At 44.8% G+C, this 16534-nt stretch overlaps 1 protein-coding gene across 3 annotated transcripts in view; it reads left to right on the forward strand.

Moving 5' to 3' along the window:
* The window catches only part of MYO18B (myosin XVIIIB), an 861659-nt gene that overhangs the window by 287252 nt on the left and 557873 nt on the right, over window positions 1-16534 (forward strand). The gene's annotated exons all lie outside the window — the stretch shown is intronic.

The raw sequence follows: 16534 nt of genomic DNA on the forward strand, positions 1-16534 counted from the left end.
CTTTTCAGAGCATTAAAAATTTATTTATTTTTTCTAAATAGACAAAAATGAAAAACACCTGTACATGAAATGCGGCTAAAGGCGAGTTACCACGTTTAGCCACGTTTAGAAGCGATTGGCGCTTGAAATGCCTGTAAACTCAGCCTCTGAACGCATTTTTTTGCATTCCAAAAAATGCCTATAAACTCAACTGCCTAGAAACTACTATAAATGACCCTATGTACATGGACAGATAAGATAACATAGAGGAGAGTTCAGGGGCGGCTGAAAAAAACTCCCAACTACTCCTATATGTTTACCAACAGCAGTGTACATGAGGCCTGAGTTATAGTATAGCTACAACCAAAATATATTTTGATTTCCACAAGAGGAACATATACAGCAATAAAACAGTTTCTTTAAACTCTGTCAGGGTTGCTTAAGAGGTTCCAGTTGGGGGGGTTTTCTCCTAACTTCTGATGTAAGTGACAGTGGTCATTCAGATGACGTTTGATTGGTAATCCTACTTGTGAAGACCTAATCGGCTATTAAAATCTGACAGAGATTTTAATCCTTCTTCATTCCACCCAAGTGCTTTATTTTAAGAAGGAACAAAGTACATGGGTTTTGTTTACCTTAAGATGAATATGATTATAGTATTCGGCAAACAACCAAAACAGAGATATCACTTTGGGCAAGCTTAGCCCTTGACTAAACATTCTATACAAAGTATACTATTAATTTGACTCTGCTCAACTGTGTAATTATTATCTTGAGAATTTTGCCTTTAGGTTTTGCTGTCTTCTTGTTAGGCATAATTGTCCTTTGAGGAGCCTTATGCTTTAGAGAATTACAATAAGCAGTATAAGAAAGGTGGTGGACTTAAAATAGCTGTTTGTGCTAGTCTACATGGATAATTTAGTGCCAGTGTTACTGCCTTAGTCTGCCAGTAATTTCACCGAAATAATAAGAAACCATGTATTTCAGTCATGCCCTTGATTAGTGAAGATTTGTGACCTTTCAGAAAGGCAGTATTCCAAGCAAGAACGGCTTACTCTGATCCTTTCTGTGAGTTCAGTGATCCTGGTACTGCACTTGAAAGTAACCATTTTGATGGAAAACAAATTGGTTGTCCATAAAGGTTGCTTTGGGGGTTTAAATTATACTTCAGTCATTCACACAGTGGTAAGGCTCTATGGTATATTGCAGTGGTCATCAACCCTTTCCTCAGGGCCCACTAACAGGCAGGTTTTATGTATTACCTTGGGGAGATGCAGACTAGAATACCGCAATCACTGAGCAGAAAATGATATCGCCTGTGATGTAGTTCAGTTATCTTACACACCTGACCTGTTGGTGGGTCCTGAGGACAGGGTTGATGACTACTGGTATATTGGGTTGTGTACTTAAAGGAAGTATATTAGAAAGTATAATATTTTAGCCAACATGTATTCTAAGTTATTTTTTCAATGTTTAATTTAAAAGGAACCTTGCATACAAATGTTATTTCATAATTACCCTTTCCACCCTACCATGCTAAAAAAAATAAAAAAGTAAACAAGTATTTCAAGAAAATCGTGTGCTGTGCAGGAGAGCATTCTTGGGAGATTTGAGATCCTTTGATACTTTTTTCCCCATTTTACATTCATCGCTTTTTTCTCAGTGACTGCCATGCACTTGCCCTTGTGATGGTTCAATGTCATTTCTCAGGGCTTACTTCCCAATGGTGACAGTGGGCCATTGTTAAAGCTTACCCACCCCCCCTTTTTTTTTTCTCTGCTCCCACTTACTTGAGGGTGTTGTAAGCATAGATTGAATACTCACCCAACCACCAGATTCAGCGTTGTCAAAACTGGGGGAACTTGTCAAAACTGGTGAAGTTTGGTTTTAAGTAATGTGACTTAAAGCCTAAGTTTAGCCTAAATTACAAATATAAAAATCAACAGAAGAGGTAACTTACATTTAGTATGATGTGTCCCTTGTGCTGTTTCTTCTTAGCTTAGGATACATTTTCATCTTTCCTAACTATGCCTACCCTTTCTGCCCAATGTAACTATGTATAATATATCCATACTTGGAATTCTTCTTTAACCACTTCCCGCCCGGCCTATAGCAGATTGATTGCCAGGAAGTGGTTCTGTTATCCTGACTGGGCCTCATATAACGTCCAGCAGGATATCGCGATCGCAAGTGCGGCATGTCAGTCTGACCTGCCACATTTCCGATCATGGTAAGGTTCTTACCATGTAATCAGCTGTGACCAATCACAGCAGATCATTGCGTGAACCAGGAAGTGCCAGTAAATGGCATTCTTCAGTTCTCACTGATAGGGAGAGCCAATCAGCGGCTCTCCCCGTCGGGGGGGGGGGGGGGACTGTGCTGATAATCAGCACATTAATTATCAGAACAGCCCTCATTAGATGTGCCAATCAGCTGCCAATCAGTGCCCAATAGCTGCCAGTCAGTGCCCCTCAAAGTCTCTCAGTGCCAATCAGAGCCAACCACAATGCCAATTAGTGCCCATCACAGTCCCATTAAGTGCCCAGCAATAACACCTGTCAGTACCTCATCAACAGTGCTGCCCATCAGTGCCATCTATTAGTGTCCATCAGTGCCGCCTATCAGTGCCCATCAATTCTACATATCAGTGCCTCCTCATCAGTGCCAACTCATCAGTGCCCATCAGTACTGCCTCATCAGTGCCCATCAATGCTACCTTATCAGTGCCGCCTCATCAGCACCCATCAGTGAAGGAATAAACAACATTTTATGACAGTAACTAAGAAAAACGTTTTTTTTCAAAATATTTGGTCTTTTTTAGTTTGTTTAGCAAAAAATAAAAACCCCAGAGGTGATCAAATACCAACAAAAGAAAGCTCTATTTGTGGGAAGAAAATTCTAAAAATGTAGTTTGGGTACAGTGTTGCATGACCTCGCAATTGTCATTCAAAAGGAGACAGCGCTGAAAGCTGAAAATTGTCGTGGGCAGGAGGGGGTTAAAGTGCCTGGTATTGTAGTGGTTAATCGTAGGGCATACTGAGAGATTTAGTGCATTTACTGTAGTGTATTTGATATGAACCAGTGCATTCGAATGAACTACAGTTTAATTATCCCATGACTATGGAAATGTAATCAATCGTTCTATGTTCCTTTTCTGTCATTACCACATTTTGTATGTATTGATCAAACTCTAAAATCTTAATTAACCTACCAGACCTTATAACCACAAATGATATTATAGAACCATGGACTCAGTAAAGTGAAGCATGGGTTACTGTAGAGCAAGGTTCCTAGATAAAAAAGAAAAAGAAAATCAGCTGAAAGCAGTTGAACAGTTTTGCTTTATATGCCCTATGATTACTAGCTCCTGTAAAACTTTAAAGCATTGCATTTAGACTGTTGTTTCCCATTTGCTGGCTGTTGAACAGCATTGATTGATAGGCAGAGAAAGTAATGGCATCTAAAAGAGATCACAGTTCACTAGCTGGTGAGGACAGAAATAAAGGTATAGAGCTGTTAAAGTGCATACCTAGCACGTTGGACATCTGTTTATTTTAACCCCACCTTTATTAGACAAACATATTTTTAGCAAAAAGTATGCAATGAAAAGAATATTTAAGGCTGTAAACGAAACTCAGAAAGTAAGAACTGTAATGTCACCCAACACTGGTATTTTATACAGTGTTATCTTACTTTAGTGGTCAGTACCCCCTTATATTGGTGGTTATTGTAGTGTCCTCTTATAGTGGTGGTCAGTGCAATGTTCCCTTACATTGAGAGCCAGTGAAGAAGTGTCCTTTTTCATTGGTGGTCAAGGAGTATCTCCTTGGAAAGTGGAGAAATGCTTCTTTCATAAGTGGTGAATGGAAAGGTGCCCCCTTATAATGGTGATTAGAAAAGTGCCTGCTTAAATTGGTGGTCCCATAAGTTCTCCCATTAAAGTTGTGATCAGTAAAGTGCCCATTTAAAGCAGAACTAAACCCATCCATTTAACGGTTTCAAAAATGGTTACATTCCTAGCATGCTGGGGATGCTAACTGTCACATTTGTTTTGCACTCAAACAAACTGTCAAACCATCAAATGGCTAGGGTCGTAAATTATAACATGTGCAGCACCATGACAGTTGCAGAACAAACAGAGGTTTATGCTGGCCATACACTATACGAAAAATCAGCCGACATTCGGTCATTTGGCCAGTTCATTCATTTTTCGGCCAGTTAATCAGCACAAAATCGTTGGGACATTTTTTGAGCCCAAAAAACGAAGGCCAAGTTTCTGCCAAATGAACGATACATTGAAACGATAAATTGATTCATTTATGTCCACTGAACGATTTATCCATCATTACATGATGGCACTATTGTTTTCTATTATGGGCGATTTTTCGTATTGTGTATGGCCATCATTAGACCCCATACATACTATACAACTTTTGTTGTCTGATTTATATTATGATTACCAAAACCATGTAGTGCAAGGGTCTGCCTGATTGCATACAAGTTGAAACTCTTAAGGTTTGACCTCATATTATATGGTTTTAGTAAATCTGTGTTTCCAGCTTAAGATGGCAGGTTCCTTGCCTGAAAAGGATAGTAGGATTTAGTTCAACTTTAGCTGTAAATGTAGTGTCTCCTTACATTGGTAGTCAGTGGAGACTTGCCCCTTATATTGGTGATCAGGGAAAAAAAAAACAACGATTAGTGGAAGATTGGTTCCTTATTTTGGTGGTCAATGGGAATAGGAATGCCTCACACATTGTTGACCAGTAGGAGAAAACATGCTCCTTACATTGATGGTCAGTAGAAATAATGCTGCTTCCATTTGTTAGTGAGAACAAGGCCCTTTTATTGGTGGTGAGTGGGAGGAAGCATGACCTTCTACATTCATGGACAGTGGATTGAAGAATGCCCCCTACATTGGTGGTCAGTGGGTGGAAGATTAGTGAAATGTCCAGACAAAGCACCCCCCCCCCCCCCCCTTAATGTCTGCATCTAGCTCTTGGTAAACCACTGGTGCTAAGAATCATGAAGGGGTCATAGGGGGCCATAGTCCATTTTAGTTGTTATTAAGACAAGAAGTTCAGCATGCTCTACCAACTGTTGCATACATCAGATAAGCAACTTACCTATGTAATTCGTTTGTGTCATACAGTTAAGAAAGTTCTTTTTGCTCAACTGGGATCCATGAATAACAAACATTGTGTTATAAAGAGATAAAAATGGTGCCATGCAGAACAGAAGAGGAACATTGAATCCAGAACCTTTCTTTAAAGGAATTCTATAGTCACAGTGTACACTTTTATTTCAGCATTGTAATACCAATGCAAACAATAATTATATTTGACAATCCAATCTAAGCTTACTTGAATGATCATGTTGTAGGTGTTACCTGTGTGCTGGCCATCTCTTCTCACACATTCCTGGATTCCCAATATGCTTTACAGCTTCTTCTCTGCTGTTAAATTCATCCTCTGCATTTCAGAAGGCATGCTCTATTTATTTGTGACACAGCAGTGCCTACTCACAGAGCATAGTGAATGCATGTCACAGAATTCAAGGAAGTAAATACATAAGGATCTTCACAAAGTAAGATTACAAACTTTAGGATCATTCAGATTAATAGGAGTAGGCTAGAAATGGTTGGAATACAATGTGGAAATGAATATACAGTATGTGTAGCAGTACCCCCTGGTTCAATGAAAGGCACTATAAGCACTTATACAAGCATGCATAGATACTGTACCTTCAAATTGGTTGTGGGCTAATACTACGCAAATAGACTCAAGACCGTTTATATGACCGAGGTAAATTAACTCAGTGTATTGGTTGGGATAAATGATGTATGAGCATGAATGAGCACACAGAGGGTTGATTCAGAGACAGTCTGCTAGATAATGTAACCTCTAGGCCAAGGCAACTTAGAGTAGAGTTCTGTACTAATAGACTAGAGTCTAACTCATTAACCAGCGAGATCAACAGTAGGCAGTGCATATGAATATTAATTAGTGTGAATAGTGATACTGTAACTGGTTTAGGGAAAACTCTAAGCGAATATCTAGAGCCCTGTGCAAAATCCCCTGAGAGGTGCCTCTTAAACTAAGTAGTGGACAAAGGTCTCTGTTAGCTGTAACTGTAAACTTTAATCCTAACCCTTCAGCTGGCTAGCGTTAGGCCCAGTTGTACACTTGACCCACATTAGAACAGTCTCAATCAGACCTGCAGGCAGCAATAGGCTACTAGACAGCTGTGTAGTCAGGTTCCAAAGGGAGCAGTCTCTCTAGTGGCAACAGGTTATGGCTGCTAGGTCCCTTCATCAGACCCAGTGACAAAACAGCAACAGTCCCTCTGGTCAGATGTCCACTCACTTCTGGATTGCCTGGGGTAGCTCCAGTCCTCAGCACAGTATGGACTGTATCCTGGCTATGATTTAGATTCCTCAGAATACTGGTTCTGCTTAGTTCTTCATGGGTGTGAGCACAGAGCACTGCAACAGATCCTTGCACTATCTTGCCCCACACTGGTTTGCTCTTGCACCAATAAAATTTGCCCTGGAAGGTCTTCAGTTCTCCTTTTCCTTTCTGGGGGGTCTCTGGGTGCTGTATTGCAGGTCCTTTTTTTGTATTGTAATGGGGATTACATGTCTGCTCCAGCCACCCTTGATTGGTCCACTGCAGCTACTTGTCAAGAGGGAGTGGGAGCAGGGGATCTTCACACAGAGCTGCAGCTGCGCCTCTACCCTGTGTATCATTGTTGCTGCCAGGGGGAGGGCGGGGGGAATTGGGAAGCGAGTAGACACACACAGTCTACACCGTGCAGTAATCCAGCAGCTCTGATATGCTACCGGGTGGGGGGGGGGATTGAAGGAGGAGAGCGGACACTGGGGCACACAGCCTGCTCTCTCAGCTGCTACATATGATTTTAAGTTTTGACTATAGATGCTCTTTAAGAATTGCTGCAGATTTATAATAAATGGGTTTTCATGATTCGTACATATACTAATGTATGTTAGCATTAATCTATATGCTTATAAATTGCTTTGTAATGTATTGACCAATGTAGTGAGTATAGCTGTTACACCTAGGGAGTCTAACTGTGGGGGAAGGTGACCAATCGGTGTCCCTATATACAAGGGACACACGATCTGTCTCCTCTCCCCTGACAGGACGTGGATCTGTGTGTTTACACACACAGATCCATGTCCCTGCTCTGTGATAAGCAATTGCTGGTGCCAGGTGGACATCAGCTCCCTAGTGACACAGCGCCACCCCTAGACGGCTGTAAAGCCGAGTACATCATATGACGGCTTCCCAGGATGAGAGAGCCACCTTGCGGCTGTCATATGTGTATACGTAGGATAGGAAGTGGTTAAAGGGGTTGTAAACTTCTGATATGAAATATGAACAAAGCATGTTCCAGTATAGTGTGTGCTCGACTCAATCCAGAGCAACTAAGGGCTTGTACACACGTGTGTTGATTATGGAGATTGAAACAATGGGGATTATTTACGAAAGGCAAATCCACTTTGCACTGCAAGTGCACTTGAAAGTGTACTGAAAGCGCATTTTCTAGTTGCAATTGCACTTTACGTGCACTTGAAAGTGCACTCGCTCTAAATCTAAGGGGTAGATCTGAAATGAGTGGAAGCTCTGTTGATTTTATCATCCAATCATATGCAAGCAAAAATTCTGTTTTTTATTTTCCTTGCATGTACCCCTCGAATCTACAGCGACTTTACTTCCAGGTGCAATTTCAGTGCACTTTCAAGTGCACTTGCAGTGCAAAGTGGATTTTCCTTTAGTAAATAACCCCCAATGTTCATTAATACTCCTTTAGCATTTGTGATGTGTTTATGACATTTTTGCTGTTTTTATGTAGCACTGAAAAAGATTTAAGAATGCCCGTGAAATTGTTTCTTTTCTATTGGAAAGTTTCTAAAGGGTAGTGATGTAGAGGACATGATCTACTTTGAGGCTTTGTTAGGCTGTAGTGTGATAGAAGACCATTTTGTGAATCCTCTGCAAGATGTATTTGTATACTTTGATCTCTTAATACTTTGACACTTGGCTTCTCCAGCTAATTTTTTTACATAAACAAAACGATTTGCCACTGGCAACAATGCTGTATGCCACTGCTTCCTGCCTTGCACTGTCAGTTGGGTTTGCAGTAGAACATGCAAAAAATGTGTGCGAACACCGTTAAAGCTTATGGCACGCGAACGTGAAAAATCAAAAGTGCTAATTTTAAAGGTTTATATGCAAGTTATTGCCATAAAACCTTTTTGAGGACCGGGGTCCTGCCCCAGGGGACATGTATCAATGCAAAAAAAAGTTTTAAAACTGCCAGTTTTGTCTGGAGGAGTGATTTTAATAATGCTTAAGGGCCGGTTCACACTGCGGGCGATGCGAGGCGACACGACTTGCCTCGCCGCAATCTGACAAGTCGCCCCCGTTCTGTACAATGGAACCGTTCTGAGAGGAGCGACTCGAGTCGCTCCGACTCAGAAAAAAGGTTCCTGTACTACTTCTGGGCGACCTCGGGGCGACTTGCATTGACTTCTATACAGAAGTCATTTGCAAATCGCCGCTGAGGTCGCGGCAGGTCGCGGCGAGGCAAGTCGGTGTCGCCTCACATCGCCCGCAGTGTGAACCGGCCCTAAAGTGAAACAATAAAAGTTTCCTTTTAATATTCCTTTAAAATGAAATTTATAAAGGAAAAAATGTAATTCAAAACTACTCGCGGCTATAATGTATTGTCAGATCCCAGCAATATAGGTAAAAATACCAAAAATCCAAAAAAAATGTCGTGGATGTCCGCCCAAAAATCCCTTCAGGTCTGGTATGGATATTAAGGGGAACCCCACACCCATTTTTCTTTTTTAATTGCATAGGGGGGCAGGCACTATGCTATCCCACCAGCACCTGAGCCTTAGGTGCTGGTGGAACACAGAACACTGTAAACCCTGCTGTGAAATATTATATCAAAAATTGTTATTACATGGCCCTGTTAAACAGGGGCAGAAAAATTGGGCCTTTCGTTTTGCTGGTGCTAGAAAACTGTAAGCCCTTGCAGTTATTTGCCACGTACAGATGATCAAAATTTCTGACAACTAAACCGTGGAAACTTGTCTTGCATACACACGCACAAATGTTGTTGGAAATTCCAATCTTGTGTACGTGGCATTACTCTTGTTGGGAGAAGGAACAGGCCCTGCGTTGAAGTATTATATCAAACATTGTAATTACATGCTCCTGTTAAACAGGGGCAGAAGAATTGGACCTTGGATGGTGGTGGTGGTGGCACAACACTGTAACCCCTCACAGATACTCTTGTTGGGTGTAGGAATAGGTGTAGGAATAGGCCCTGCTGTGAAATATTATATCAAAAATTGTAATCACATGCCCCTGTTAAACAGGGGCAGAAAAATTGGGCCTTGGGTGGTGGTGGTGGTGCCCTAAACCAGAAATATTGTTGGACGCTAGCATCATCAAAATTGAGGAGGAATAGGATAGTCAGCATAGGCAGTCTTCAAGGGATTACAGATCCATAGCAAATTTAATCAGTAACATCAGCATCAGGTGTTTCATAGCTGCTGATCCAAGACTGATTAATTTTATGAATGTGAGCCTATCAACTGAGTTTTTGGACAGGTGCACTCTTTGATCCGTTACAAAACCTCTAGCAGCACTGAATGTGCATTTAGAAAGCATGCTGGATGCAGGGCAGGCCAGTAGCTCAATTGCATATTGAGCAAGTTCTGGCCAGTGGTCCATCCTCAAGACCCAGTAACCCAGTGGATGCTCTGTTGGAAAGGGCTCCAAGTCTGCTCTTTCCTCTAGATATTCCTGCACCATATAATGCAGACGCTGGCGATGGTTGATTGAATCGATCAGACCTTGGCGCTGAGGACTGTAAAAATGTTTAAAGGCATCGGTCAGTCATCCATCTTCTCCATCACTCTTCCTCTGACTGAATGAAGCCTCAGCAACACGTTGTCCAGTACCAGGAAATGGTAGGAACCAGGAACCTCCCAGGGTCTGGAAATACATTGCACAAACCTTTCTTCTTCTCCCTCTGTGAAGGCAGGATGAGTTCTGCAACCTTACCCTTGCAACGTGGATCAAGAAGGGTTGCCAGTAGGGATGAGCCGAACACCCCCCGGTTCGGTTCGCACCAGAACTTTCGAATGGACCCCACGTTCGTTACGAACGTTAGAACCCCATTGAAGTCTATGGGACTCGAAAGTTCGAAATGGAAAGTGCTAATTTTAACGGCTAATATGCAAGATACTGTCCTAAAAAGGGTTTAGAGACCTGGCTCCTGCCCCAGGGGACATGGGTCAATGCAAAAAAAAGTTTTAAAAACGGCCGTTTTGGCGGGAGCACTGATTTTAATGACGATTAAAGTGAAAAAAAAAAAAGTGAAATATTCCTTTAAATATGGTGCCTGTGGGGTGTCTGTAGTATGCCTGTGAAGTGCCACGTGTTTCCCGTGTTTAGAACAGTCCTTGCACAAAATGACATTTAACAGAAATAACACCATTTAAAACTGCTTGCGGTTTTAATGTTATATCTGGTTCCTGCAATATGGTTGAAAATCATTGAGAAAAATGGCATAGGGTAGCCCTCCCTGCCCATTACCAGCCTATTTGGGTCTCGTACGCATATTAAGGGGAACCCTGTACCCATATTAAAAAAAGGAAATGCGTGTGGCCCCCAGGCCCTATATACTCAGAACAGCAGTATACAGTCAGTGCAAACAAGACAGGGACTGTGTAAGTTTGTTGTGTTAAGTTGAATCTGTTTGTAATTTTCAACTGGTACATTTTTAAAGTGTAGCTCCAGTCAAAAAAAAATTTTACGCTTTTTGGAAAACATAGGGAAGGTTTATCACCCCTGTATAATTTGTTTTGTCGTCCATCTTTTTTCATCTCACTTGCTGCTGTCTCCTTACGTTTGCAAGTAGGAGATGTTTGTAAGTTGGATGTTTGAAAGTAGGGGCCTGCCCTATATGCTCTGCAGAAATGGCGGAACAAGGTGTTGGTTTTGCCACAACATTGTAAGCCCTTAAAGTGACTCTTGGTGGGCGCTGGAGCGCCCTGCTGTGAACGATTATATCAAGAATTGTAATTACATGCCATTGTTGAACAGTGGTAGAAAAATTGACCTTTGGTGGTTGTGGTGCTGGTGCCACAACACTATAAGTCCTCACCGTTACTCTGGGTGGGCACAGGAAGGGGCCCTCCTGTGAAATATTATATCAAGAATTGTAATTACATGTCCCTGTTAAACAGGGGCAGAAAAATTTGGCCTTAGGCACTGCTGCTGGTGCCACCACACTGCAACCTCTTCCATATACTCTAGTTTTTTTGCTGGAATTAGCCCTGCTGCAAAGCATTGCATCAAAAATTGTAATTAAACGCCCCTGTTAAACAGGGGCAGAAAAATTTGGCTGCTGGCATCACCCAGAACCAAAAATGTTCTTCCAACATATCAGCGGAGGAGGAAGAGGATAGACAATCAACATAACAGGACAGTCACTCAGCATCAGCATAGGCAGTCTTGAAGGGATGTGGTATTTCAAAAAAAATTATTCGGTTACATCAGCTTCAGGTGCTTGGTAGCTGTGGGTGATCCAAGACTGATTCATCTTGATGAAGGTCAGTCGATCAACTGATTCGGTGGACAGGCGCACCCTGTGATCGGTAACAAAGCCACCAGGTGCGTTCCGAAAGAACGCTGGATGCAGGACAGGCCAGTAGCTCAATTGCATACTGTGCAAGCTCTGGCCAGTGATCCATCCTCAAGACCCAGTAAGCCAGAGGATTTTCGGTGGGAAAGGTGTCCAAGTCTGACCTTGCCCCTAGGTATTCCTGCACCATGTAAATCAGACGCTGGCGATGGGTGCTGGAACCAATCATACCTTGGGGCTGCGGACTAAAAAATTGTCTGAAAGCATCAGTCAGACGGCCACCTTCTCCACCGCTCCTTCTGACCGATGCCTCAGCAACACGTTGTCCAGGACCAGGAGTTTGTAACCTCCCAGTCTCTGGGAACGCGTTGCACAGAGCTTTCTGCAAGGCCTCCCGGAGATGTCTCATCCTCTGCTCCCTCTGCGATGGCAAGATAAGGTCGGCAACCTTACCCTTGTACCGTGGATCAAGGAGAGTGGCCAGCCAGTAATGGTCCCTCTCCTTGATCCGAAGAATACGAGGATCCTTCCGCAGGCTTTGCAGGATCAGGGAGGCCATGCAGCGTAGGTTAGCTGAGGCATTCGGTCCGGAGTCCTCTGGGTCACTAAGGACAACATGATCCGCAGCTACCTCCTCCCAGCCACGTACAAGTCCACGTGTTTCTTGGGACTGTAAATCATCCCTATAAGACTGCTGCTGCTGCTGCTGATGCTGAGTGCCAGCCTCCACCTCCATGCTGACACAATCATCCTCCTCCTCCTCTTCCTCCTCCTCATCCTCTTCCTGTGTGATGGGTGGCACAGAAGGAACACTGTCTGGATAAAGGGGGCCTTGAGAGGCAAGGAAGTCCTCCTCTTCCTGCCTCTGTTCTGCCTCAAGTGCCCTGTCCATTATTCCACGCAGCGTATGCTCCAAGAGGTGGACAAGAGGTACAGTGTCACTGATGCATGCACTGTCACTGCTCACCATCCTTGTGGCCTCCTCAAACGGTGACAGGACAGTGCATGCATCCCTGATCATGCCCCACTGGCGTGGTGAGAAAAAACCGAGCTCCCCTGACCCTGTCCTGGTGCCGTAGTCGCACAGGTACTCATTGATGGCCCTCTGCTGCGTGTGCAGCCGCTGCAGCATGGCCAATGTTGAGTTCCATCTGGTGGGCATGTCACATATAAGGCGGTTCTTGTGCAGGTTCAACTCCTTTTGGAGCTCAGCCAGCCGAGCACAGGCATTAAATGATCGGCGGAAATGCACACAGACTTTCCTGGCCTGCTTCAGGACATCCTGTAAGCCGGGGTACCTACCCAAGAACCGCTGCACCACCAGGTTAAGGACGTGAGCTACACAGGGCACATGGGTTAGTTGTCCCTGTCGGAGGGCGGAGAGGAGGTTGGTGCCATTGTCGCAAACCACCATTCCTGGCTTAAGCTGGCGTGGCGTCAACCACCTCTCAGCCTGCCCCTGCAGAGCTGACAAAACATCCGCCCCAGTGTGGCTCCTGTCCCCCAAACAAACCAGCGCAAGCACGGCATGGCATCGTTTTGCCTGCGTACTTGCGTAGCCCCTGGAACGCCTACGGAGCACCGCTGGTTCTGAGGACAGAGCACTGGAAGAGGCCATGGAGGAAGAAGAAGAGGAGGGGGTGGAGGAGAGAGGTGTGTCACAACCAATAGTAGCATTTTGGAGGCGTGGTGGCGGAACAACCTCCAACACTACTGCACCTTGTCCTGCATCCTTCCCAGCAGCCAGAAGAGTGACCCAATGGGACGTGAAAGACAGGTAACGTCCCTGTCCATGCCTGCTGGACCATGAGTCAGCGGTAATATGCACCTTACCGCTGACCGCCCTGTCCAGCGAGGCAAGGACATTGCCTTCCACATGCCGGTAGAGAGCCGGAATCGCCTTCCGTGAGAAAAAGTGGCGTTTGGGGACCTGCCACTGAGGAACCGCACATTGTACAAACTCACGGAAGGGGGCCGAGTCTACCAACTGAAAAGGCAGCAGTTGAAGTGCTAGCAATTTAGCCAAGCTAGCATTCAACCGCTGGGCATGTGGATGGCTGGGAGTAAACTTCTTCCGCCGGTCCAGCAGCTGGGGCAGGGACATTTGCCTGCTATAATCGGACGTGGGTGTACCGCTAGCAGAGTTCCCGGAAGCACTTGGCTGTGACACACCTAATTCTACACCTTCATTCCTCTCAGAGCAGGTTTCAGAGAGGACTGAAGGTCTAGTGGGGTTGGAGATGCCAGCTGATGAGGAGCAAGGAGAGGTCCGCTTTGTTCTTTGGTGTGGGTCTTTGAGGTATGCTTGCCAACGAGCTGCATGGCAGGTCAACATATGTCTGGTCAAGCATGTGGTGCCCAAGCGGCTGATGTTTTGGCCACATGAGATACGCTTGAGACATATGTTGCAAATAGCAGCGGTGCGATCTGATGCACTCGTCTCAAAAAAGGCCCACACCAAAGAACTTTTAGAATAACGCGCAGAGGAAGCGCTCTGCGCAGGCGGAGCTCTGCGGTGTGATTCAGTCGGTGTGCTGCCCCTAAGCTGGCCCCCGGAGGGCATCCTGCCTCGTTGGACATGTGCCTCCTCCTCCTCCTCCTCCTCCTCCTCCCTCCTTCCAGGCACCCACGTGGAGTCAGTGCCCTCATCATCCCCTCCCTCTTCATCGCTGTAGCAAACCTGGCAGTATGCTGCAGCTTGTGGAACATGAGTGCCAGATTGCTGTGCTTCTTGAGCATCCTCTCTCTCTGCGCTCACGCTACTGCCTTCCTCTAGCTGAGTGTCATCATCAGAGCCCACCAAACACTGGGCATCCTCCTGGAGCATGTACCCAACACTGTGCTCAAAGAGTTCAGGAGACTCCTCAGGAGGACGTGGTGGGTCTAGGGAAGGAGTCACTGATGATGACATTGAGAGGAGGGACGACGATGTGTTGGCAGCTGCTTTTCTACTACCCTGAGACTGGGTGAGAGAGGATGAGGAGGATGAAGAGGGCTTGGTCATCCACTCTACCAAGTCGTTGGCATGTTGCGGTTCAACATGTCCAGCTGCAGAAAAGAAGGACAAGCATGTCCCATGGCCACGTGCTGATGACAATGCACCGCGTCCACGACCAGCACTGTTGTCTCTAGACACAGAGCCTGCTTGCCCTCTTTTATCGGCTCGCGCCTGTCTGCCTCTCCTTGCTGGCCTTCCAGACATGGTAATAGCCTGAAGGGAGTTGGGTAAAACAGTAGTTGGGTAGTTTATATTGTGCTGGAGGCACACAACACCCACTAACTCCTGCAGATGCCTTTTTTATAGAACAGCAGAGTTAAAGGGGTATATACAGATGTATACTGTGCTGTGCTGGAAGCACACACAACTTCCAATAACTCCTGCAGATGACAATCGGGCCCAAATAGAGAACAGCTATGTAGGTGGATTATAGCGGTATGTACTGGGTACAGAGCATGCACACAGCAAGCACTATCTCCTGAGTGACACTACTGACTGCAAGCTCTATTGTTAAAGATGGACCACTAGCTATATAGGTGAGGTGAATATCACGGTGTATACTGCGGTCAGGGCACGCAGACAATAACCAGAAAACAGCAGAGTTAAAGGGGTATATACAGATGTATACTGTGCTGTGCTGGAAGCACACACAACTTCCAATAACTCCTGCAGATGACAATCGGGCTCAAATAGAGAACAGCTATGTAGGTGTATATAGTGGTATGTACTGGGTACAGAGCACGCAGACAGCACGCACTAACACTACTGACTGCAAGCTCTATTATTAAAGCTAGATCACTAGCTATATAGGTGAGGTGAATATAGTGGTGTATACTGCGGTCAGGGCACAGACAGTAACCACTACACAAGAGCAAGATAGTAAATCAGCCAAAAACGATTGGTGTGTAACTGTGTTGAAGGTACACAGAACACCCACTGCTTCAGACGCCAACACACTGCACGAGGCCGCCTTAATGGCGGCCTTATATAGTGTGGGGCGTGCACTACACAGCCTGAGCTATGATTGGCCACAGGCAGGATGCCTGTGGCCAACCATGGCTCTCCTCACTGCTGGCGCTGCGATTGGCCAAGCATGCGGGGTCACAGTGCATGCTTGGCCAATCGTGAGACAGCAATGCATTGCGCCATCGCAGTGCATTGTGGGCCACACGAATTTTGCCGCGAACGGCCCAAACGTTCGGAATTCGGCGAACGCACGAACGACCGATATTCGAGTCGAACATGCGTTCGACTCGAACACGAAGCTCATCCCTAGCCAGCAGCAGCAAAAAAGGACAAGCTTGCCCCACGGCCACCTGCATGTATTAGTAACTGTGTACACCGCCTGCACTGTATTAGAAATGGCACAACAGCTGCACTGTATTGTATAATGTGTACACCACTAGAAGGGTAGTACACACTGTGTTAGATACTGTGTACACCACCTGCACTGTATTAGATACAACAGCTGCACTGTATTGTATACTGTGTACACCACCAGAAGTGTAGTAGAAACTGTACACAATGTATTAGATACTGTGTATACCACCTGCACTGTATTAGAAACTGTACAACAGCTGCACTGTATTGTATACTGTGTACACCACCTGAAGTGTATTAGAAACAGCACACCATGGAATGCACTGTAGATACAGGCTACAGTGAATGCAGAATATATAAATTACCTTCACTGACTGAATGTAGAATAATCACAGAATATGAAGTCTATGCTAAATGCAGAATGTGTGTGTGTGTGTGTGTATATATATATATATATATATCAATTTTCTGCAGGCGCCCCATAATGTTAGCTGTTCGGCAAATGGGTGAACACCTGATGTTCGAACCGGACTTATGTTCAACCTGAAC

Source organism: Lithobates pipiens, unplaced genomic scaffold, assembly GCF_037356315.1.
Source record: "Lithobates pipiens isolate NorthernLeopardFrog02 unplaced genomic scaffold, aLitPip1_a1.2 Scaffold_3, whole genome shotgun sequence".
Classification (NCBI taxonomy): Eukaryota; Metazoa; Chordata; class Amphibia; order Anura; family Ranidae; genus Lithobates; species Lithobates pipiens.